The sequence below is a fragment of the Aegilops tauschii genome, chromosome 6 (genome assembly GCF_002575655.3).
Source record: "Aegilops tauschii subsp. strangulata cultivar AL8/78 chromosome 6, Aet v6.0, whole genome shotgun sequence".
NCBI lineage: Eukaryota > Viridiplantae > Streptophyta > Magnoliopsida > Poales > Poaceae > Aegilops > Aegilops tauschii.
In genome coordinates, this window is record NC_053040.3 from 163,909,920 (window position 1) to 163,936,557 (window position 26,638).

A 26,638-nucleotide genomic window follows, 5' to 3' on the forward strand; every position below is an offset into this window, starting at 1 on the left:
ATGATCTATCAATTCAGAGGTGGCCTTAGAGAAGATCTGCAATTACCTCTCGTGCTTTTTGATTCGACCAAGTATGATGATTTCTACAACATGGCACTAAAGCAAGAGGCTGCTCAGCTCAAGTGTGAGGCTTCTAAGAAGAGAGTCAGGGACGCAGTTCAGTCTTCTTCTTCCTCACTAGTGGCTGCTAAGCAACAGAAGTTCTGGTTGCCTCCTCCTCCTCCGTTTCGTCAGCCTTTCCAGCAGAAGAACAAAGGTGGCCATGGATCTTCCCACCCACCCAACCCTGGCTATCAGAACAAGTCTCAGAATCAAGCTCCAAGGTCTAATGCTCCTTATCATCGTCCGCTCTCAGAGGTGACTTGCAACAAATGTCAGTAGAAAGGTCACTATGCGAACAAGTGCTTCAACCAAAGGCGCCTTCCGCCTCCTCCTCCTCCTCCTGTGAGATCTTCCAGCAATGCAGTGGTCAAGCATAATCCCAAGTCTGCAAAGGTGAACATGATGAATGCATCTCAAGCGGAGGAATCTACTGATGTGATAATGGGTAATCTCTCAGTTAATGATATTCCTGCAAAAGTATTATTTGATACTGGTGCATCTATTTCTTTCATATCAAAACCTTTTGCATCCATGAACAATTTGCATACTGTCGATCTGCCTAAGCCGATAGCGGTTTCCTCTCCGGGCTTGTTCATGAATACAAAAATGATGGCTCCGGATGTTTCTATCAAGATGGGCAACTATAAATTTTTATCTTCTCCAATGGTTCTTGGCGACTCTGATATTGATCTAATTCTCGGGATGGACTAGCTTTCTAAGCACGAGGCTCAACTTGATTGTGCTGCCAGGGAAATTCAATTGACACACTCTTCTGAGGATGTGATCATCTATGCCGCTCGTGATGAGACCATTCGGTTATTCTCTCTCAATGAGAAGGGCGAGCTAGACGCAATCTCTCAGATTCCAGTCGTTTGTGAGTACCAAGATGTCTTTCCAGAAGAGCTTCCGGGTATGCCTCCTCACCGGCCAGTCGAGTTCGTTATCGATCTTGAGACTGGCACTGAACCCGTTTGCAAGCGTCCTTACAAGCTTGGACCCAAGGAGCTGAAAGAATTGAAGAAACAGCTCGATGAACAAGAGTGTCTGGGTCTGATCAGACCGAGTTCATCTCCATGGGGTTGTGGTGTTCTTTTTGTCCAGAAGAAGGATGGCACGGACCGACTTTGTGTCGACTACCTCCCATTGAACAAGAAGACAATCAAGAACAAGTATCCACTTCCCAACATCAATGATTTATTCGAGCAACTTAAAGGTGCTAAAGTCTTCTCCAAGCTTGACCTTCGTATGGGTTATCATCAGATTCGCATTCGTGAAGAAGATATTCCCAAGACAGCATTCAGAACAAGTTTTGGTTCTTATGAATATACTGTCATGTCTTTCGGCCTTGCAATGCTCCTCCAACATTCTCTCGAATGATGAACTTCATCTTCAAACCCTACACCAATGAATTTGTCCTGGTGTATCTTGATGATATCTTGGTCTTCTCCAAGAATAAGAAGGACCATGCCAAACATTTGCGATTGGTGCTCGACAAGCTCAGAGAGTACCAATTCTATGCGAAGTTTTCCAAATGTGAGTTTTGGCTTGATGAAGTTCTTTACCTTGGTCATATCATCTCTGCCAAGGGCATCGCTGTTAATCCCGAGAAGGTGTCCGCAATTGTGAATTGGGAACCGCCTCAGAATGTCAAGCAGTTCCGCAGTTTCCTTGGTCTTGCAAGCTATTGCCGAAGATTCGTTGAGAATTTCTCTAAGATTGCAAAGCCTCTTTCCAACCTCCTCCAGAAGCATGTGAAGTATGTCTGGACTCCTGAGTGTGACGTTGCTTTCAACACTCTCAAAGAGAAACTTGTCACAGCTCCTGTCTTAACTCCTCCCGACGAATCCAAGCCATTCGAAGTCTTCTGTGATGCTTCTCTTCAAGGTCTCAGTGCTGTGTTAATGCAAGAGAAGAAAGTTGTGGCCTATACCTCTCGTCAGTTGAAGCCCAACGAAAAGAACTACCCCACTCATGATCTTGAGTTGGCGGCAGTTGTCCATGCATTAATAACATGGAGACATCTCTTGTTGTGAAGGAAAGTGGACATATTCACCGATCACAAGAGTCTTAAGTACATCTTCACTCAGCCCAACCTCAACCTCAGGCAAACTCGATGGGTCGAAATGATTCAAGAGTACAATCTGAGTATTGAATATACTCCAGGCAAGGCCAATGTCATTGCAGATGCTTTGAGCAGGAAGGCTTATTGCAGCAGCTTAATTCTCAAGCCCCTCCAACCAGACCTTTGTGAAGCTTTCCGCAAACTGAATCTCCAAGTTGTTCCTCAAGGTTTTCTTGCCAACCTCCTAGTCACTCCAACTTTGGAAGACCAAATTCGTGAGGCACAACTCCTGGATACCATGGTGAAGAAGGTGAAACGTGGTATTGACAAGGGCATTTCCAAATACAAGTGCTATCGCATTGATGACAGAGACACTCTATTCTTCGAGGACCTGATTGTGGTTCCTAAAGGTGATCTAAGGAAGGTCATAATGAACGAAGCGCACAATTCCCTTCTATCCATTCATCCTGGAAGTACGAAGATGTACCATGACCTCAAACAGTCATATTGGTGGACACAAATGAAGCGAGAAATCGCTCAATTCGTGAACGAATGTGATGTCTGTCGAAGGGTGGAAGCAGAACACCAACGACCAGCTGGTCTCCTCCAACCTCTTGCTATTCCAGAATGGAAGTTTGATCATATCGAAATGGACTTCATGACTGGATTTCCCAAGTCCAAACGCGGAAATGATGCTATCTTCGTTGTCATCGACAAGCTTACTAAAGTGGCTCATTTTCTTCCTATCAAAGAATCTATCACAGCAGCTCAGTTGGCAGAGCTATACACCTCCAGGATTGTCTCCTTGCACGGCATTCCACAATTGATATCTTCAGATCATGGAAGCATCTTCACTTCTAAGTTCTAAGGCCATGGGCACCAACATTCGCTTCAGCACAGCTTTCCATCCTCAAACTAGTGGCCAAGTTGAGCGAGTCAATCAAATCCTTGAAGATATGCTCAGGGCTTGTGTCATTTCCTTTGGCATGAAGTGGGAAGATTGCCTCCCATATGCTGAGTTCTCCAACAACAACAGCTTCCAAGAGAGTTCGGGCAAGGCCCCATTCAAGATTCTCTATGGCAGAAAGTGTCGTACTCCTCGCAATTGGTCAGAGACTGGTGAACACCAACTTCTTGGCAATGACTTAATCACAGAGGCTGAAGAAATGTGTAAAGTCATCCGTAAAAATCTCAAAGCCACGCAATCGCGTCAAAAGAGTTACTATGATAGCAAGCACCGTGACTTGGCTTTCGAGATCGGAGACCATGTCTACCTCCGCGTCTCTCCAAGGAATGGCACTCGTCGCTTCGGTATCAAAGGGAATCTTGCCCCTAGATACGTGGGTCCTTTCAAGATCATTGGCAAAAGAGGCGACCTCGCCTATCAACTTGAGCTTCCCTCCAACTTCGCGAACGTGCACGATGTGTTCCACGTGTCACAGCTTCGCAAGTGCTTCAAGACTCCTGAGCGCACCATCAACTTCGAAGAGATTGATCTCCAAGAAGATCTGTCTTATCATGAGCACCCCGTTACTATTCTTGAAGAAACTGAGCGCAAGACTCGCAGAAGTGTATCAAATTCCTGAAAGTGAAGTGGTCACACCATTCCGACCGAGAAGCCACCTGGGAGCGCGAGGACCACCTCCGTTCCGAATATCCGGAGTTCTTTCAGTCCTAGATCTCGGGACGAGATCCTCTCGTAGTGGTGGAGTGTTGTAACACCCCGGATGTGATTTCCATATTTGTAACTCCAACTCTTGCCATTTTCGGCTCTGTGTTATGATATTCCCTTCGTGGTCGGGTTTTGTCTTTCGTTTTGCATTTTGTCCATGTCATGCATTTTATATCATGTCATCATGTGCATCTCATTTGCATACGTGTTCGTCTCATGCATCCGAGCATTTTCCCTGTTGTCCGTTTTGCAATCCGACACTCCCACATGCACCGGTGCACCCCTCTTGTCTCTTTTCGTGAGCGGGTGTTAAACGTTCTCGGAATGGACCGAGGTTTGCCAAGTGGCCTTGGTACACCACCGGTAGACCACCTGTCAAGTTTCGTTCCATTTGGAGGTCGTTTGATACTCCAACGGTTAACCGGGTAACCGCAAAGGCCTTTTGTGTGTTGCAGCCCAACACCCCTCCAAAACAGCCCAATAACCCATCTAAACCCCCTCCATGCTCTCCGTCATCGGATCACGATCGTGTGGGCGAAAACTACACCCCATTTGGAGTCTCCTAGCTTCCTCTACCTATAAATAGGTGCCTCCCCCCGGAATCCCGCAGTCCAAACCCTAGAAATTCTCCTCTCCGCGTCGGACAAAGCCTGCGCCGCCGCCTCCGCTCCAACCGGCGTCCGCCATGTGGCGCGCCACCGTCGCCTGCGCCGCGCCAGCCCGCCGAAGCCCATCGCCGGCCCCCGCGGCCCAGTCCCCGCCGCCGAGCGCACCTCCCGCGGGCTCCCGCGCGTCCGCCCGACGCCGCCGGCTCGATCCGCGCCTCCGCCGCGCCGGACTCCGCCGGCCGCCGCCCGGCCCGGCCTCCGCATCCGTCGGCGCCGGATCCGGCAAGGCCCGGCCAGATCCAGCCGGTCCCATCCCGCCGGCGCCTTCCTCGTTCAACTCCGGCCACCGTCGTCTCATCTCCGCGAACTTCGGTCAGATCCGCCGCCGCCTCGTTTTGCGTGCCGGGTCAACCCTCAGATCCGCGAGGTGAAAAATCCTCCAAGTCCCGAAATTCTTACTTTATGTTGCCCTGTTCATCACATCCTATCTCCTTGCATACTGCTCTGTTTCACGCGTATAATATATCAAAATGTTCATTAGGTTATGCTCTTCATTTTGTTCCATTGTGCGATGTCTGTTTGAGCTCATCTGGGTGCTGAAATCTCTGATGCAAGAGTGCTATATGATGTTTACTGCTGTTACTTATCAGAACTTGATGTTTTGTTATTTTTGTTGCATTTGATGTGTGCATCTTATGAGCATGAGCTCTACATGTGTTTTGATCTATGCCATGCCATCTTTACGGGGGTGTATGCCATGTATTTTTTTGATCTATGTTGGGACTAGCACAAGCATGCAAACTAGGCTTCGTGATGTTTCTGTTTTATGGGACTTAGGATTTTGCTGTCTTTTTCTGCTGTTATTTTGATGCCATGTATCCATGTGGCTACAGTGAGATCCATGCTTATTTTGAGATACTTCAGTAAAACTGTTTTGAACATATGGTTATGCTCTATCCATCTATGCCCCTGTTTGCAATTATGGAGTGCCCTAGCATGTCTCAATCTTGCTCTAATTTTGCTATAAAATGGTCCTGTCAGAATGTTAACATGCTATTCAATTTTGCCAAGGTTGTTGTAGTCGATCCATACATGCTATGAACTTGCTCTTGCCATGGATAGCTTCATGAACATATCTTCTTGCTGTTGGTATGCTTGTTTTGTCATGCATTGCCTTGTGACGAGTGAATCGATCTCACAAAGATGCCTTCATAATTCTGGTAATGCCATGCTCTGTTTTCTGCCAAGTCTGAAATCTGTTAACGAAACATGCTATGTTTACATGGGCGCCATTCTGGTAATTGCGTCATTCTTGTTTTGCTTGCCATTTGCAAACCGTGCATCCGTTTCCGGTGATCTTTATATCGATTTCGACTAAAATCATCTCATCTTTCCAGCGGCATACTTGGTTCGCCAAGTTGATGCCTTGTTCATCTTTTCCCTTCTGGAGCACGCATATGCATTGCATACCACATCTCGCATATCATGTCATGTATTGCATCATGTTGCTTGTGCTTTTCCCGTGATTGATTGTTGGTCCTTTGCTTGTGTTCTTGCTTTGGGTAGAGCCGGGAGACGAGAACGCTTACGAGGAACCTATTGAGAACGCTTACGAGGATCAAGTTTTCGACAACTCTGAGAACCTTGCAGGCAAGATGACCATACCCTCGAAATCACTTCTATCTTTGCTTTGCTAGTTGTTCGCTCTATCGCTATGCTGCGCTACCTACCACTTGCTATATCATGCCTCCCATATTGCCATGTCAAGACTCTAACCATCCTTTCCTAGCAAACCGTTGTTTGGCTAAGTTACCGCTTTTGCTCAGCCCTTCTTATAGCGTTGCTAGTTGCAGGTGAAGTTGAAGTTGGTTCCATGTTGGACCATGGATATTTTGGCATATCACAATATATCTTATTTAATTAATGCATCTATATATTTGGTAAAGGGTGGAAGGCTCGGCCTTATGCCTGGTGTTTTGTTCCACTCTTGTCGCCCTAGTTTCCGTCATACCGGTGTTATGTTCCTTGATTTTGTGTTCCTTACGCGGTTGGGTGATTTATAGGACCCCCTTGACAGTTCACCTTGAATAAAACTCCTCCAGCAAGGCCCAACCTTGGTTTTACATTTGCCTACCTAAGCCTTTTTCCCTTGGGTCTTCGTGAGCCCGAGGGTCATCTTTATTTAAACCCCCGGGCCAGTGCTCCTTCGAGTGCTGGTCCAAACTGGGCGATGTCCAGCGCCCCCTGAGCAACCAGGGTCTATGCCAACCCGACGTCTTGCCCATCCGGTGTGCCCTGAGAACGAGATATGTGCAGCTCCTATCGGGATTTGTCGGCACATTCGGGCGGCTTTGCTGGTCTTGTTTTACCATTGTCGAAATGTCTTGTAAACCGGGATTCCGAGACTGATCGGGTCTTCCCGGGAGAAGGAATATCCTTCATTGACCGTGAGAGCTTATAATGGGCTAAGTTGGGACACCCCTGTAGGGTATTATCTTTCGAAAGCCATGCCCATGGTTATGTGGCAGATGGGAATTTGTTAATGTCCGGTTGTAGAGAACTTGACACTTGACTTAATTAAAATACATCAACCGCGTGTGTAGCCGTGATGGTCTCTTTTCGGCGGAGTCCGGGAAGTGAACACGGTTTGGGTTATGTATGAGCGTAAGCAGTTTCAGGATCACTTCTTGATCATTTCTAGCTTCGCGACCGTTGCGTTGCTCCTCTTCTCGCTCTTATTTGCGTATGTTAGCCACCATATATGCTTAGTGCTTGCTGCTGCTCCACCTCATTACCCCATCCTTCCTACAAGCTTAAATAGTCTTGATCTCGCGGGTGTGAGATTGCTGAGTCCTCGTGACTCACAGATTCTACCAAAACAGTTGCAGGTGCCGATGATACCAGTGCAGGCGACGCAACCGAGCTCAAGTGGGAGTTCGACGAGGACCGTGGTCGTTACTATGTTTCGTTTCCTGATGATCAGTAGTGGAGCCCAGTTGGGACGATCGGGGATCTAGCATTTGGGGTTATCTTCTTTTCTTTTGGATTTGACCGTAGTTGGTCTATGTGTGGATTTTGGATGATGTATGAATTAATTTATGTATTGTGTGAAGTGGCGATTGTAAGCCAACTCTCTTTATCCCATTCTTGTTCATTACATGGGATTGTGTGAAGATGACCCTTCTTGCGACAATACCTACAATGCGGTTATGTCTCTAAGTCGTGCCTCGACACGTGGGAGATATAGCCGCATCGTGGGTGTTACATATGTACTCCGCTTCACACGTAGATCCCGCCACGACGCTTTGCTTGGAACTGCACCAACTCACAGCTCCACCATTCAATATAAATACGTATCCGGTTTGCGACTTAGAGTCATCCGGATCAGTGTCAAAACTTGCATCGACGTAACCATTTACGACGAGCTCTTTGTCACCTCCATAAACGAAAAACATATCCTTAGTCCTTTTCATGTATTTCAGGATGTTCTTGACCGCTGTCCAGTGATCCACTCCTGGATTACTTTGGTACCTCCCTGACAAACTTATAGCAAGGCACACATCAGGTCTGGTACACAACATTCCATACATGATAGAACCTATGGCTGAAGCATAGGGAATGACCTTCATTTTCTCTCTATCTTCTGCAATAGTCGGGCATTGAGTCTGACTCAACTTCACACCTTGTAATACAGGCAAGAACCCTTTCTTCGACTGATCCATTTTGAACTTCTTCAAAACTTTATCAAGGTATGTGCTTTGTGAAAGTCCAATTAAGCATCTCGATCTATCTCTATAGATCTTGATGCCCAATATATAAGCAGCTTGACTCGGGTCTTTCATAGTATCCTTTTATGCTATCCAAAAATTATGTATTATTTCCAGTCAACAATATGTCATCGACATATAATATTAGAAATGCTATCGAGCTCCCACTCACTTTCTTGCAAATACAGGCTTCTCCAAAAGTCTGTATAAAACCATATGCTTTGATCACACTATCAAAGCGTATATTCCAACTCCGAGAGGCTTGCACCAGTCCATAAATGGATCGCTGGAGCTTGCACACTTTGTTAGCACCTTTAGAATCAACAAAACCTTCTGGTTGCATCATATACAACTCTTCTTTAAGATATCCATTAAGGAATGCAGTTTTGACATCCATTTGCCAAATTTCATAATCATAATATGCGGCAATTACTAACATGATTCGGATAGACTTAAGCATCGCTACGGGTGAGAAGGTCTCATCGTAGTCAACTCCTTGAACTTGTCGAAAACCTTTCGCAACAAGTCGAGCTTTGTAGACAGTAACATTACCGTCAACGTCAGTCTTCTTCTTGAAGATCCATTTATTCTCTATGGCTTGCCAATCATCGGGCAAGTCAACCAAAGTCCACACTTTGTTCTCATACATGGATCCCATCTCAGATTTCATGGCCTCAAGCCATTTCGCGGAATCTGGGCTCATCATCGCTTCCTCATAGTTCGTAGGTTCGTCATGGTCAAGTAACATGACCTCCAGAACAGGATTACCGTACCACTCTGGTGTGGATCATGCTCTGGTTAACCTACGAGGTTCGGTAGTAACTTGATCTGAAGTTTCACGATCATCATTAGCTTCCTCACTAATTGGTGTAGGAATCACTGGAACTGATTTCTGTGATGAACTACTTTACAATTCGGGAGAAGGTACAATTACCTCATCAAGTTCTACTTTCCTCCCACTCACTTCTTTCGAGAGAAAACTCCTTCTCTAGAAAGGATCCATTCTTAGCAACGAATATCTTGCCTTCGGATCTGTGATAGAAGGTGTACCCAATAGTCTCCTTTAGGTATCCTATGAAGACACATTTCTCCGATTTGGGTTCGAGCTTATCAGGTTGAAGTTTTTTCACATAAGCATCGCAGCCCAAAACTTTAAGAAATGACAGCTTTGGTTTCTTGCTAAACCATAGTTCATATGGTGTCGTCTCAACGGATTTAGATGGTGCCCTATTTAACATGAATGCAGCCGTCTCTAAAGCATAACCCCAAAACGATAGCGGTAAATCGGTAAGAGACATCATAGATCGCACCATATCTAATAAAGTACGGTTACGACGTTCGGACACACCATTACGCTGTGGTGTTCCAGGTGGCGTGAGTTGCGAAACTATTCCACATTGTTTCAAATGAAGACCAAACTCATAACTAAAATATTCACCTCCACGATCAGATCGTAGAAACTTTATTTTCTTGTTACGATGATTTTCCACTTCACTCTGAAATTCTTTGAACTTTTCAAATGTTTCAGACTTATGTTTCATTAAGTAGATATACCCATATCTTCTCAAATCATCTGTGAAGGTCAGAAAATAATGATACCTTCCGCGAGCCTCAACACTCATCGAACTGCATACATCAGTACGTATAATTTCCAATAAGTCAGTAGCTCGCTCCATTGTTCCAGAGAACGGAGTCTTAGTCATCTTGCCCATGAGGCATGGTTCACAAGCATCAAGTGATTCATAATCAAGTGATTCCAAAAGCCCATCACCATGGAGTTTCTTCATGCGCTTTACACCAATATGACCTAAACGGTAGTGCCACAAATAAGTTGCACTATCATTATTAACTTTGCATCTTTTGGCTTCAATATTATGAACATGTGTGTTACTACAATCGAGATTCAACAAAAATAGACCACTCATCAAGAGTGCATGACCATAAAAGATATTACTCATATAAATAGAACAACCATTATTCTCTGATTTAAATGAATAACCGTCTCGCATCAAACAAGATCCAGATATAATGTTCATGCTCAATGCTGGCACCAAATAACAATTATTCAGGTCTAAAACTAATCCGGACGGTAGATGTAGAGGTAGCGTGCCGACGGTGATCACATCGACTTTGGAACCATTTCCCACGCGCATCGTCACCTCGTCCTTAGCCAATCTTCATTTAATCCGTAGCCCATGTTTCGAGTTGGAAATATGAGCAACAGAACCAGTACCAAATACCCAGGCGCTACTACGAGCATTAGTAAGGTACACATCAATAACATGTATATCAAATATACCTTTCCTTTGCCATCCTTCTTATCCGCCAAACACTTGGGGCAGTTCCGCTTCCAGTGACCAGTCCCTATGCAGTAGAAGCACTCAGTCTCAGGCTTAGGTCCATACTTGAGTTTCTTCCCTTCAGCAGCAACTTTCTTGTCATTCTTCTTGAAGTTCCCCTTCTTCCCTTTGCCCTTTTTCTTGAAACTAGTGGTCTTGTTAACCATCAACACTTGATGCTCCTTCTTGATTTCTACCTCCGCAGTCTTTAGCATTGTGAAGAGCTCGAGAATTGTCTTGTTCATCCCTTGCATATTATAGTTCATCACAAAGCCTTTATAGCTTGGTGGCAGTGATTGAAGAACTCTGTCAATGACACTATCATCAGGAAGATTAACTCCCAGCTAAGTCAAGTGGTTGTGGTACCCAGATATTCTGAGTATGTGTTCACTGATAGAACTAATCCTCCATTTTGCAGCTATAGAACTTGTTGGAGACTTCATATCTCTGAACTCGGGCATTTGCTTGAAATATTAACTTCAACTCCTGGAACATCTCATATGCCCCATGACGTTCAAAATGTCTTTGAAGTCCTGATTCAAAGTCGTAAAGCATGGCACAGTGAACTATCGAGTAGTCATCAGCTTTGCTCTGTCAGACGTTCATAACGTCCGCAGTTGCTTGATGACCCACAAGTATAGGGAATCTATCTAGTCCTTTCGATAAGTAAGAGTGTCAAACCCAACGAGAAGTAGAAGGAAATGACAAGCAGTTTTCAGTAAGGTATTCTCTGCAAGCACTGAAATTATCGGTAACAGATAGTTTTATGATAAGGTAATTCATAATGGGTAACAGGTAACAAAAGTAAACAGGGTGCAGCAAGGTCGCCCAATCCTTTTTGTAGCAAAGGACAAGCCTGAACAAACACTTATATAAAGGAAAGCGCTCCCGAGGACACATGGGAATTATCGTCAAGCTAGTTTTCATCATGCTCATATGATTCGCGTCCGTTACTTTGATAATTTGATATGTGGGTGGACCGGTGCTTGGGTACTGCCCTTCCTTGGACAAGCATCCCACTTATGATTAACCCCCCTCGCAAGCATCCGCAACTACGAAAGAAGAATTAAGGTAAACCTAACCATAGCATGAAACATATGGATCCAAATCAGCCCCTTACGAAGCAACGCATAAACTAGGGTTTAAGCTTCTGTCACTCTAGCAACCCATCATCTACTTATTACTTCCCAATGCCTTCCCCTAGGCCCAAACAATGGTGAAGTGTCATGTAGTCGACGTTCACATAACACCACTAGAGGAAAGACAACATACATCTCATCAAAATATCAAACGAATACCAAATTCACATGACTACTTATAACAAGACTTCTCCCATGTCCTTAGGAACAAACGTAACTACTCACAAATCATATTCATGTTCATAGTCAGAGGGGTATTAATGTGCATAAAGGATCTGAACATATAATCTTCCAACGAATAAACCAACTAGCATCAACTACAAGGAGTAATCAACATTACTAGCAACCCACAGGAACCAATCTGAGGTTTTGAGACAAAGATTGGATACAAGAGATGAACTAGGGTTTGAGAGGAGATGGTGTTGGTGAAGATGTTGATGGAGATTGACCCCTCCCGATGAGAGGATCGATGGTGATGACGATGGTGACGATTTCCCCCTCCCGGAGCGATGTTTCCCCGGCAGAACAGCTCCGCCGGAGCCCTAGATTGGTTCCGCCAAGGTTCCGCCTCGAGACGGCGGGGCTTCATCCCGAAAGCTTCCTTTTGATATTTTTTTCCAGGGCAAAAGACACCTTATACCAGAAGATGGGCATCGGGGGGCTTCCAGGTGGCCCACGAGGCAGGGGCGCGCCCTCCACCCTCGTGGACAGTGGGTGGCCCCCCTCTGGTGCTTTCTTCGTCGAATATTTTTAATATATTCCAAAACTGACTTTCGTGGAGTTTCAGGACTTTTGGAGTTGTGCAGAATAGGTCTCTAATATTTGCTCCTTTTCCAGCCCGGAATTCCAGATGCCGGCATTCTCCCTCTTCATGTAAACCTTGTAAAATAAGAGAGAAAATGCATAATTATTGTGACATAATGTGAAGTAATAGCCCATAATGCAATAAATATCGATATAAAAGCATGATTCAAAATGGACGTATCAACTCCCCCAAGCTTAGACCTTGCTTGTCCTCAAGCGGAAGCCGATATCGAAAAATATGTCCACATGTTTAGAGATAGAGGTGTCGATAAAATAAAATACGGACATGAGGGCGTCATGATCATTCTTAGAATAGCAACATATATATATATATATATATATATATATATATATATATATATATATATATATATATATATATATTGTCATATGATTTATTATGCTAAGGTAATGATACGTCTCCAACGTATCTATAATTTTTTATTGTTCCATGCTATTATATATTCTGTTTTGGATGTTTAATGGACTTTATTATACACTTTTATATTATTTTTGGGACTAACCTATTAACCCTAGGCCCAGTGCAAATTGTTGTTTTTCGCCTATTTCAGTGTTTCGCAGAAAAGGAATATCAAACGGAGTCCAAACGGAATGAAACCTTCGGGAGAGTGATTTTTGGAACAAACGTGATCCAGAGGACTTGGAGTGGACGTCAAGAAACAATCGAGGAGGCCACGAGGCAAGGAGGCGCGCCTGCCCCCTGGGCGCGCCCCCACCCTCGTGGGCTCCTCGTAGCTCCACCGACCTACTTCTTCCTCCTATATATACCCATATACCCCGAAACCATCGAGGAGCACCACAAAACCCTAATTCCACCGCCGCAACCTTCTGTACCCGTGAGATCCCATCTTGGGGCCTTTTCCAGCGCTTCACCGGAGGGAGAATCGATCACGGAGGGCTTCTACATCAACACCATAGCCTCTCCGATGATGTGTGAGTAGTTTACCTCAGACCTTCGGGTCCATAGTTATTAGCTAGATGGCTTCTTTTCTCTCTTTGGATCTCAATACAAAGTTCTCCTCGATCTTCTTGGAGCTCTATTCGATGTAACTCTTTTTGCAGTGTGTTTGTCGAGATCCGATGAATTGTGGGTTTATGATCAAGATTATCTATGAACAATATTTGAATCTCCTCTGAAATCTTTTATTAGAATACTCTATGTGCTTCACTTATATCTTTTGAGCTAAACAATTTTGCTCTAGTGCTTCACTTATATCTTTTAGAGCACGGTGGTGGTTTTATTTTATAGAAATTATTGATCCCTCATGCTTCACTTACATTATTTTGAGAGTCTTTTAGAACAGCATGGTAATTTGCTTTGGCTATAAAATTAGTCCTAATATGATAGGCATCCAAGATGGATATAATAAAAACTTTCATATAAGTGCATTGAATACTATGAGAAGTTTGATACTTGATGATTGTTTTGAGATATGGAGATAGTGATATTAAAGTTGTGCTAGTTGAGTAGTTGTGAATTTGAGAAATACTTGTGTTGAAGTTTGCAAGTCCCGTAGCATGCACGTATGGTAAACGTTGTGTAACAAATTTGAAACATGAGGTGTTCTTTGATTGTCATCCTTATGAGTGGCGGTCGGGGACGAGCAATGGTCTTTTCCTACCAATCTATCCCCCTAGGAGAATGCGCGTAGTGCTTGGTTTTTTATGACTTGTAGATTTTTGCAATAAGTATGTGAGTCTTTATGACTAATGTTGAGTCCATGGATTATACGCACTCTCACCTTTCCATCATTGCTAGCCTCTTCGGTGTCGTGCATTGCCTTTTCTCACCTTGAGAGTTGGTGCAAACTTCGCCGGTGCATCCAAACCCCGTGATACGATACGCTCTATCACACATAAACCTCCTTATATCTTCCTCAAAACAGCCATCATACCTACCTATTATGACATTTCCATAGCCATTCCGAGATATATTGCCATGCAACTTTCCACCGTTCCGTTTATTATGACGCGCTTCATCATTGTCATATTGCCTTGCATGATCATGTAGTTGACATCGTATTTGTGGTAAAGCCACCATGCATATTATTTCATACATGTCACTCTTGATTCATTGCCCATCCCGGTACACCGCCGGAGGCATTCATATAGAGTCATATTTTGTTCTAGTTTCGAGTTGTAATCATTGAGTTGTAAATAAATAGAAGTGTGATGATCATCATTAATAGAGCATTGTACCAAATAAAAAAAGGGAGAAAGGCCAAATAAAAAAAGAAAGGCCCAAAAAAAGAAAAAAGAAAAAGAAAAAAAGGGACAATGCTACTATCATTTTTCCACACTTGTGCTTCAAAGTAGCACCATGATCTTTATGATAGAGAGTCTCTTGTTTTGTCACTTTCATATACTAGTGGGAATTTTCATTATAGAACTTAGCTTGTATATTCCAACAATTGGCTTCCTCAAATGCCCTAGGTCTTCGTGAGCAAGTAAGTTGGATGCATACCCACTTAGTTTCTTTTGTTGAGCTTTCATACATTTATAGCTCTAGTGCATCCGTTGCATGGCAATACCTACTCCTTGCATTGACATCAATTGATGGGCATCTCCCTAGCCCGTTGATTAGCCGCGTCAATGTGAGACTTTCTCCTTTTTTGTCTTCTCCACATAACCCCCATCATTATATTCTATTCCACCCATAGTGCTATATCCATGGCTCACGCTCATGTATTGCGTGAAAGTTGAAAGAAGTTTGAGATTACTAAAGTATGAAACAATTGCTTGGCTTGTCATCGGGGTTGTGCATGATGAGAGCATTCTTGTGTGATGAAAATGGAGCATGACCAAACTATATGATTTTGTAGGGATGAACTTTCTTTGGCCATGTTATTTTGAGAAGATATGATTGCTTAATTAGTATGCTTGAAATATTATTATTTTTATGTCAATATTAAACTTTTATCTTGAATCTTTCGGATCTGAACATTCATGCCACAATAAAGAGAATTACTTAGAAAATTATGTTAGGTAGCATTCCACATCAAAAATTCTGTTTTTATCATTTACCTACTCGAGGACGAGCAGGAATTAAGCTTGGGGATGCTTGATACGTCTCCAACGTATCTATCATTTTTTATTGTTCCGTGCTATTATATATTCTGTTTTGGATGTTTAATGGGCTTTATTATGCACTTTTATATTATTTTTGGGACTAACCTATTAACCCAAGGCCCAGTGCAAATTGCTGTTTCTTTGCCTATTTCAGTGTTTCGCAGAAAAGGAGTATCAAACGGAGTCCAAACGGAATGAAACCTTCGGGAGAGTGATTTTTGGAATAAACGTGATCCGGAGGACTTGGAGTGGACGTCAAGAAACAATCGAGGAGGCCACGAGGCAGGGAGGCGCGCCCCCCACCCTCGTGGGCCCCTCGCAGCTCCACCGACCTACTTCTTCCTCCTATATATACCCATATACCCCGAAACCATCGAGGAGCACCACGAAACCCTATTTTCACTGCCGCAACCTTCTGTACCCGTGAGATCCCATCTTGGGGCCTTTTCCGACGCTCCGCCGGAGGGGGAATCGATCACGGAGGGCTTCTAAATCAACACCATAGCCTCTCCGATGATGTGTGAGTAGTTTACCTCAGACCTTCGGGTCCATAGTTATTAACTAGATGGCTTCTTTTCTCTCTTTGGATCTCAATACAAAGTTCTCCTCGATCTTCTTGGAGATCTATTCGATGTAACTCTTTTTGCGGTGTGTTTGTCGAGATCCGATGAATTGTGGGTTTATAATCAAGATTATCTATGAACAATATTTGAATCTCCTCTGAATTCTTTTATGCATGATTTGTTATCTTTGCAAGTCTCTTCGAATTATCAGTTTGGTTTGGCCTACTAGATTGATCTTTCTTACAATGGGAGAAGTGCTTAGCTTTGGGATCAATCTTGCGTTGCTCAATCCCAGTGACAGAAGGGGAAACGACACGTATTGTATTGTTGCCATCGAGGATAAAAATATGGGGTTTATATCATATTGCTTGAGTTTATCCCTCTACATCATGTCATCTTGCCTAATGTGTTACTCTGTTCTTATGAACTTAATACTCTAGATGCATGTTGGATAGCGGTCGATGTGTGGAGTAATAGTAGTAGATGCAGAATCATTTCGGTCTACTTGTCGCGGACGTGATGCCTATATACATGATCATGCCTAGATATTCTCATAATTATGCACTTTTCTATCAATTGCTCGACAGTAATTTGTTCACCCACCGTAATACTTATGCTATTTTGAGAGAAGCCACTAGTGAAACCTATGGCCCCCGGGTCTATTTTCCATCATATTAATCTTCCGTCAACTAGCTATTTCTGTCGCCGTTTATTTTGCAATCTTTGCTTTTAATCTTTATCATAAAAATACCAAAAATATTATCTTATCATCTCTATCAGATCTCACTTTTACAAGTGGCCGTGAAGGGATTGACAACCCATTTATCGCGTTGGTTGCAAGGTTCTTATTTGTTTGTGTAGGTACGAGGGACTTGCGTGTGGCCTCCTACTGGATTGATACCTTGGTTCTCAAAAACTGAGGGAAATACTTACGCTACTTTGCTACATCACCCTTTCCTCTTTAAGGGAAAACCAACGCATGCTCAAGAGGTAGCAGGTAACAATCTATTCATAATGTCAAGTATGAATCAGAAACTTCATTGAAAAAATAGCAAACTATAATCTCAGTCATTGAAGCAATTGCAATTTATCATAATATCGAAAAGTGTCAATATAAAAGCTTTTCAGCAAGTCCACATACCCAACTATCATTTAGTCTTTCACAATTGCTAACACTCACGCAATACTTATGGGTATGAAGTTTTAATCGGACACAGAGAAAGATAGGGGCTTATAGTTTTGCCTCCCAACCTTTTACCTCAAGGGTAACGTCAACAATAATGCTTTATGAAAACCCACATCCAATTGAATATATATATCAGGATCTTTCCAACACATAGTGCTTGCTAAAGGATAAAGTGTAAAAAGGAAAGGTGAAGATCACCATGACTCTTGTATAAGGTATAAGACAAAAATAAAAGATAGGCCCTTCGCAGAGGGAAGTAGAGGTTGTCATGTGCTTTTATGGTTAGATGCACAAAATCTTAATGCAAAAGAACGTCACTTTATATTGCCACTTGTGATAGGGACCTTTATTATGCAGTCCGTCGCTTTTATTTCTTCCATATCACAAGCTCGTATAAAGTTTATTTTATCCACACTAATAGATCATACATATTTAGAGAGCAATTTTTATTGCTTGCAACAATGACAACTTACTTGAAGGATCTTACTCAATCCATAGGTAGGTACTAGCAAAAGGGCCCGTGCGTTGCAACGGGATAACAAACATATGTCCTTCAAATTAAGCTATTGAGAACACAATGTCTATAATGGTTATAAATAATGTACAACCCACCTTGATAATTCAAATCAAGTGGAATTGTTCACTGGTTGCACTTCAAAAATTGACATGGTAATATAATACAATTAGTTGATGGACTACAGGTTACAAGCTTAGAAAACCACAATTTATTCTAAAACCTTACGTTAAATTTAGTGATTGGAACATCCATTATTCATTGTATATACATACAAATTCTGACTCTATTGTTGTTTAGTATTTTCAGTTTAGACATAACAATACATTAACCATTAAATTAGAAATTGCTCTTCTGAAATTAATATGGCACGTGACAGCTCCGGTAGAATACATACGCCATTTTAATATAAAATAATATAATAAACAATTACCAATATAGGTGTTGATGCTATTTGTATGATGGAAACCGCAACAGAACCCATCTGGTAAGCGATCTTTCTATCCACTTCCCTTTGGTTGAAGCCTAACCAGTTTAAGTCCCGAGTCAGCATAGTTCTTGTTTTTAGGATGACTACCTAAACAGACAAAACACACTCAGGTGGTACATTCCGATAGCATCAGAGTGCAGAGTTGCCTCGATACATCAGCAAAGATGAACGATCTCGTCTCGCTCGAGCAGCCAGCTCATGTGCCAGTTTGTTTTTTCCCCTAGGGATGGAGTAGATGAGGACGGGGCTGAAAACCTGCAGCTCATTTTTTACGTCGCTGATGAAAGAGAAACAACCAGACCTATTAGGCCTTCCCACCTCCAATTCTTGGGTAATCATAGCGCTGTTAGTTCCAATGATATGATTATGGGCCCTCTGTACACGGCTGAAAGCGACTTGAGGCCAATCAGAATGGCTCGCCCCTCGGCTTCTTCCACAGTCCTGCAAGTTTACATTTTTCTTACTGACTGAGACAAAGACATACCCTCTATAATCATTGGCGACTTTCTTCAGAGTCAACATAGTTGATGTTAATAAATCAAACTTCCAAGGAAATCTGAGCTAATGCAAATGACTTACTCTATTCAAGATGCTCCCACCTGGATTGGAGTCGAAAAACAAATAGGAGCTCTGAATATGGCTATGTGCATCTTGTTGAACAACAGAGTTGCTATTTTGTATGCACCTGCCACAAGAAACAAATGCCCTTACGAAGATGCAAAGCGAACTTGCAATAGCCAATGCCACAAAGACAGAGATCAGTGTCGACGTACTCACTGGAGCCTCGGCGTCTTTCGACATATGAGAAGCCCGGGCCATCTAGTAATTGCTAGCAATCTGAACGCCTGAAGTACTTGGAAAAGTAACTGTGCTACAAGAGCTCCCCTGTAAGCCAATGTGAGGTACTTCCAGTAGACCCATAACCACACCCTATCTTTTTTCCTTCTTCCTGCACCATCTGCCCACTTTGAACCTTGTCACTGTCTTATTTGCCATTTTGTTTATCTTTCTCTTCAACCAATGACAATGGCCTGGATAGGCTCGAAGAGAATGTCTCATCACCTCCATTGGCAACATCAATCACGTCCAATGTTGTGAGAGGCTCTTGGTGAGGACCAACCAGTTCTGCTAGGTCCGCTCCTGAACTAAGTATATCGTTGTATTTGTCTGCTTGTGCTATTCTCCCGCCGTTCATTACCTGCACTAAAATTACCTTATAAGGAGAAGCGAATAATTTATGACAATAAAATTGACATGAAACATGTGCCAATGAAATTCTCACCAAAATAAGATCGGCTGCAGGCCGGAATTCAATCTGGTGAGTGACATAAACCATTGTTTTTAAGCCTAAGCCCCAAGCAAGCATTCCTGCAAATGGTAGAAGCCTTAAGCAACGTGTTCTCAAACTTCTATTGTAAATAAAAGAGATTGCATTATACCTTGAAAAGGTGGGATCATGTATTAGCATCAACTGCATTGAACAGATCATCGAAGAAATAGGTGTCAGCACCTGATACAATACACGGACTATCTGAACCCATTGCTTCTACCTACCACTAAGATTGCTGCCTCACTCTCCAATGACTTTGATCTCCATGTCTTTATTCAGCGAACACCACTCAAGGACCCTGCCATACTTCTCACTCTCCATCTCCTTGTCAAACAGTATGTTGTCCTGAATTTTGCTGCTCTGCATCCATACCGTTTGGCTGACATATATGCCAATGTTCCGCAAGTTTTAGCCTCTCCTAATAGCTTTGGCACCTCACCGAGAATGCAAAAGAGCAAACTTAATTTTCCAGATCCGATCATCCCACAGACTGCAACACGCATGCCTTGCTGAGCTTAAAAATCCAGATCCTTCAGTGTTGTTATCTCAGGTGAGCCGTCCCAGGAGAAGCACCCATTGCTGACCTCAATTGCAACATTGCAGCTACCACTTGGTAGCCTTTGCATATCATCCATCGGCAACTCCTCAAGGCATAGGAAAACATCTGGTTTATCCTGAGAAGATAAAGCTGACATAAAACGATTAGCGTTCTGCAATAATTAAAATCAAGACTCTATCTCAGCAAATTACCATTCTGCAAAGAAAAATAAATCTAAAACTCGAAAGCAACTAAAATCAAAACGTAAGAACACTTCCATTATCCCATTACAAGCCCGATCCGGTAAAAAATGGATCGGCGATCTCACCTATCCGTCCGCTAACACCCACCAAGCCTCCACCTACGGGCCGCCGGAGGGTTGCCTCCGCCAGACTCATCTCCTCCTGCCATAACAATCACCTCTCGAAAATTGCCCATGCTTTGCACAGGGGACATAAATTTGTGTCGTTCAACACCAATCTATATGGCATTACATTGTTGTGGACATGTGCATCATAACTAAAGCAAGATTAATCGATAATATAATGGCACTAACTAATCATAAATCTGCTCATTATACCTCAAAAAGTAAAAAATAAAGAGTTAACTTTGGCTCTTTGTTCGGAAAACAGACAATATGTTCTTTGTTATAGAATCATATCAATATGGGATTACCGTTTACTAAAAAATCTGAGATTATTTGCCTCTAGAGATGAATATCAGCCCTCTGAACATCAACACTGTTGGTCTCTTTCCACCAAATTAGAACTCAATCCTCGCACCCATTCCCGTGCTTCGCTACAGAGCAGGGTTGACCAGCTTTGGCTCTCGGAGGGTCACTCATGTCCGGCAATATAGAAGCGCTTCATGAATATTGTTTATCCTTAGGCTAATGTAATAGCCTAATATTTGTGAGCACCATCATCTAGCAAAACAGAGCAATATGCTAGACGCTAGTCGTATCTGATTAGAAAGTTTTGGGACCTATTTCAAAATTTATATCAGATTTTAACCAAATGCTAGAACTTTGTATCTCAACAAACTCATGTTTTGTAACTAATATGCAGATACAGAAATCATCTATCCCTCCATTCCATGATAGCCACACTAATTACAAATGCATATATATATATATATAAAGTCTATTAAGGACCCAGGGTGAAGAATAAGTAATTCTTCACCCCAGTCATCCGACCGAGCAACAGTGTGGCTTAACGAATCCTCAACCGATAAAAATATTATTCCACGTCTATCGCCGTAAATTTACCTTGCTTACGTTGATGCGACGGTTGACTGGTCCTTTGGAGCTAGCCCACTCTACGTCTCCACCCGTACCCATGTCTTTTCTAATCAGGTGCGAGCGGTTCACGTTCCGCTCTCCTCAGCCCCTCCTCACTGGCGATTGCGGTTTGCGGAGGCGGCGGCAGCCATGTCGATGACGCCGGAGGGACAATCTTGAAGCAAGGGCTACCCCTCTCTCTCCTGCGTGGATTATCCCCCCTTTCCCTCTTCATGCGGTAGCGACCAGGAGGCGAACTGGGCTGTGCATCGATTTGGTGCGAGCTCGGCGGCGGCAACGACCTTTTCCGGCGTCCCTCTCCATCGTCAGCGGTCTTCTCGTTGGTAACACCACCCTCTTCCTCTTCCATTCCCTTTTCTCCATGAATTTCTTAATTTTTAGGGTTAGGGTTCTAGATTTTTGAGGAGCAGGGTAAAGAAAGGGTAAAAAGACCAAGAAATTAAGGAGATGAAAGAGAAGAGATGAGCTTGCGTACTGAAGGGGGTGATGGAGAAAACCTTAGCTCGTCAGTGGGATCAAATCAAGGAGGTGGGGATCACGCAGGAGGAGAAGCTGCGGAGGAGGAACAACACCAGAATATCTTCTTAGATCCAGCCAAACGTGATAGCCCTGTTTCTTGTCTATCTTCTCTGTTTTAGATGAACTGTTATTCCTTATCTCTTCTTTAGAGCTCCACTGCTACAAAAAAAATAGAACCAATTCCGGCCATTTTCACTTGGAATGGATTTGGGATGCTGCTACTGTATTTAGGATGGTATCCCATCATTCTGAATCTGCTTCAGAACTGAACACTAGTGACGCTTCAGAACTTTCTGTAGGTGCAGACCTGAAGACTAGTGAGACACAGTAGCAACTAGCGAAAATGACAAGTGCAGAATTTTGTTTTCCTTTTACAATTCATCGTACATTTTGTAGCTCTTTGTCACCTCTGTGAAAGCACTGCATACGCCTTCAGTACACTAACCTTTCTCAGGTTTGCTTCTCACATTTTTACAATGTGCTTAAGGAGAATGATGAATGGTTAAGCACCTATTTATTTCTAGTTTTGATCTGTTGATGCACACTCAGCACAAGAATAAAACTGTACATGCTCCAATTTTACGTTGATGTATATATATATGGAGCTTATTCTAGAAAGCACATACTTTCTTTTAGGCATAAAAATAAACACCTGTAGCTGTAGAGCAGGACCGTAACACAAAATAGAGGAAAATAATTCCCCTGTGTTTTTCAGGTCATAAACTTCAAGAGTAGTTTCAGAACCGAATTCCTTTTCACTAAAACGCTCCAGCAACAGAAATTCACCTGTTTAAAAACAAAAGAATGAGCAAAAGTTAAAACACACCCACACACCTGTAGGCGTTTCAGCCATTTATGTGAGAGCTCATAATTCTTTCCTCGGAGGAACGCAAGCACTGGTGGTCGTGCCCAAAGGCAGCGGATGTGGTTGTAATGCCCTTGGCCAAACTGTTGGAGTTGTAGGTCGTGCCCCTGATCAAGATGGATGAGATGTTGGCGGAGGTACTGGCTGGCCAGCGGCGAGCGAGCAGCCGGAGGTGCGGCCTCCATGGCCGCTGCCCATGGCGTGCACGCGGTTAGGCGCGGGGCTGCATCAGATGGCGCTGGCGACGCGCAGCCACGACGCTGCACACGCGAGGTGGGGGAGACGTGAGAGGAGGCGCAGGGGATGGCAACTGGGAGCTGCGCACCAGGCCGGTCGTGGCCGAGGTTGAAGGAGAGGGCCATGGATTGAGAGGTTGCTGCTGAACAGGGGGGCAGGAGAAAAGGAGGAGAACGTAGATGAAAGAGGCGGGCTCACGAGATATCGCCGGCGTGTCCCTCGTCGGTCGCGAGCAGTCTCCGGCGGGAGGCGCTGAATCGGATGTTCGGGCGGCGGGCGTGTCTCTCGCGCGTGGCGGCGCAGAGGGGATTTAGTCGTCGGGGCAATACCTAGCGAATCGTTTTTACTTTCTTTTTTCCGACGGGAGCGAATCGTTTACGTCTACTAGTAAGCGTGCACACGTGCAACGCATGTATCTTAATAAACTACAGTAAAAACATTAAGTATTCTTGTGTTTTTATCTGAACATTTAAATGCGTGTCGCGTCCAATAATTTCAATATAGTAATTTATTTTAGATCAAGTCATAGGTCTTGCTTGACCGGTGAAAGACTTCCATTGTTGAAATGTTGTGATCCCAAAATTCTAAAATCAAAATACGTAAAAACTCGTGCATGTAACACACGACCAATACACATGTCTTCACATGAAATGATAAAATTAATGATCACATAAATATATTGTAATTGTTAATTATTACAAAATACGTAAAAGTAACAACTAAGCAACATTATCAAGCAAAGTTCATCTATTAAGTCGTCGTTTGTTGGAGTTACAAACGGCGAAAGAATAAATGATTGCGACATGAGCTCAACTTGTGACGAGGAGTTGGATGCTTTGGGTTTGTTAGGAGGTCTTTCGACAATCATACAATCGGTGGGATCCGTGTTGGTTTCATCATCATCCAAGTCTCGGTTTCTTATATCGTCATCATTGAATTCCGAGTCGACTAAAATCACAGCTAATTTTGTTCTAAAATCTGCCATATGAACCTAAAGTGAAGTGGTAATAATAAGACTTAGTTTTCAAATAATGATACAACAAAAATAATTAGTATCATGATACGATGCAAAATATACTTGTTGGGGAGTGTCGGACAAACGATCTCAAGTGAAGTACTCCATGTAATTTAACATCCAGAGACCATAAGATGACCTCGATGATAAAGAATCTTTTATGTGCTTAATAACAAGAATATTATAAAAATATTAGTATTATAACAAGATGATGATTGAACCACAGAGTCATACAGAAGACGCTCGATAAAAAAAGAATTGAATAACATTTGCTGCTAATATAAATCAAATGACCAAAAGGGCTATCAATAAAATAATTGAATTTGTGAGCGCTTATTATTTTAGATAAATCAAATGAACAAAAGGGCTATCAATAAAAAAATGAATTTGTGAACGCATAATTTATTTGAGAGGAACCCATATAATTATTACTTCACAAAATGGGTACATATAAAATTTTATTAAGATTTCACTCGTGCGTGAACGCATAATTCTTTTAAGAGGAACCCATATGAAAAATAAAACAAAATAGACACGCCCAATAATCCATTTGGTCGATGATATGTTTAATGCGGGTGACGTAATTAGGCCACACAAAAGCAACCAGAGGTCGAATTGCAAAAGGAAAAAAAGGCAACCAGAGGAACACTAATAAGGAGCAGCGGGTGAAAAGTAAAATAAAAGAACGGGCAGCGGTTGATTCACATCAGTCCCTTCACTTGCTTTCTCCAGTGATGTGTGTGCGGTGAGACCGTGAGAGACACAGGCACCCACCACTTTGCTTTCTCCGCTAGCCGCCTGCTCTGCTGCACGCCGCCGCCTGCTTTGTAGCACGCCGCCGCCTCTCCCGCCACGACGTCGCCCGGCGCCACCCTTTCCCCCTCCCCCAACCCACACCACCACCGCGGCCTCGCCCCTTCTCGTCCTATCCCCACGACGGTCTCGCCCGGCCGTCCCTTATCCCCACGACGGCCTCGCCCCGCCGGCTCCTGTCACCACCGCGGCCTTGCCTCGCCGCCAACCCCGCCAATCTTCCCTAGATCGACTCTGCTGCCGCCATCCTACTGCCCTAGAGCAGATCGAGATGCGAGCTGCGGAACACGATGCGGGAGGAGGCATCTTGAATTGGACGGAGATCCAGTGCGTTGACGTGCCCGCTGTAATCATCGCCCCCCATGCTTGGCTCACACAGTTGCTCCGGGAAGGACTTGGCAGCTCGCGTACATGCTCGGTTGCTGAAGGCATGCTGTTCATTTAGATGTTGTTAATGCACCTATGGTTATCAGTGGGGATTTAGTCAGGTGACATTTTTGAGGCAACCATGCTTGGCTCACACATTTCTGGGTGGCTTAATTTGTCACTGTCAGCTATCTATAATTGATGTTGAGTTGTTGCTTTTTGTGGCTGATGGTTGATTAGTGTGGTATTCTCATGTTGTAATGTCGCATTATTACTGGCACTAAGTAACAGAGAGTTCCAGGGTCACAACCAAGTTGGTATCTACACTATTTGTATCATAAATACATGTGACACCATCATTTGACATCTAAACTTTGCTAATGTTTATGCCATTGTATGCACAACGGGCGCCTTTGCCACATTGTCATTTGTGAGATGTTTCTCTTTCTCTATGTTGGCATGGATGATATATAGAGTAGTGGAAGATTGTTAGTGAAACACATTCAGGTATGCTATCTATCTGATTCTTTCTATGTGTGTAGTAACATATTCGTTGTTCAAATCCAGAAATTGTAACACATTTTCTATACTACTATATGCAGCCCAATGAAATGCATCGCCTTGAGCTCCATTATTTAGGCCGTATCTCATGAGAGATGCTGTGTCAATTGCATTGGCATCCAATAAGGTAAAAGCTCTGAGTTACATTAGGAGGTCTACCCATCCGTCTGAAGACTGCTCTTAATATATTCTTCTCTTTCTCATGTTGTAACATTTAGATCAATCCACTTATCGGATTATAATTCCATGTGCTCGGGTGCATATTTGAATAAATCATCTAGTTCTTCTAGCTGTTGTACCAACAAAAGGAAAAAGTATAAGCATCACAAGCGAGAAATAAGAAGAAAAAAAAGCTACTTATGAAAATAGTTTTCTGGCATTTATAACACATAGTGTTATGGCCGGTTTAGCTAGGCCCACCGGGCAACCTTAGCCCACAAGTTATCTTAGGTTAATTCTTATGCAAGTTATCTTAGGTTAATTCTTATGCAAGTTATCTAGGTTATAAATATAGGCTGTAAGACTCTTTTTGGAATCAAGCAATAAGAAGAATATTATCTCTATTGCCCGGCTCCCAGAGGAGCCGGAACCCTAGCCGCCTCTAACCCTAGCCGCCGCCATCCTCCTCCTACGCGACGGCGCCCAGCCGCCGGCGCGCCCGCTCATCGCCTCGCCCTACTCCATCCTTCCCCTACAACCTACGGAGCAGGTCCGGTAGGATCCCTGGTTCTACCAATTTGGTATCAGCTACCTGGGTT

The 26,638-nt window shown here is 43.3% G+C and overlaps 1 long non-coding RNA gene across 5 annotated transcripts; it reads right to left on the reverse strand.

Annotated features, from left to right (window-relative positions):
* Positions 1-18,233: 18,233 nt before the first annotated feature.
* Positions 18,234-21,628, reverse strand: LOC109734689 (uncharacterized). 5 transcript variants are annotated; one of them, XR_006665227.2, is made up of 6 exons: positions 21,472-21,628; positions 19,776-20,340; positions 19,619-19,704; positions 19,110-19,534; positions 18,916-19,021; positions 18,234-18,777 (listed from the first exon to the last, which is right to left on the reverse strand). It is a non-coding gene; the product is annotated as an uncharacterized lncRNA (long non-coding RNA). The 5 variants fall into 5 exon arrangements; XR_006665226.2 differs by lacking the exon at positions 21,472-21,628 and adding an exon at positions 20,533-21,207 and having other exon boundaries at positions 19,114-19,534; positions 19,776-20,354; XR_012187480.1 differs by lacking the exon at positions 21,472-21,628 and adding an exon at positions 20,533-20,963 and having other exon boundaries at positions 19,110-19,539; positions 19,776-20,354.
* Positions 21,629-26,638: the final 5,010 nt, after the last annotated feature.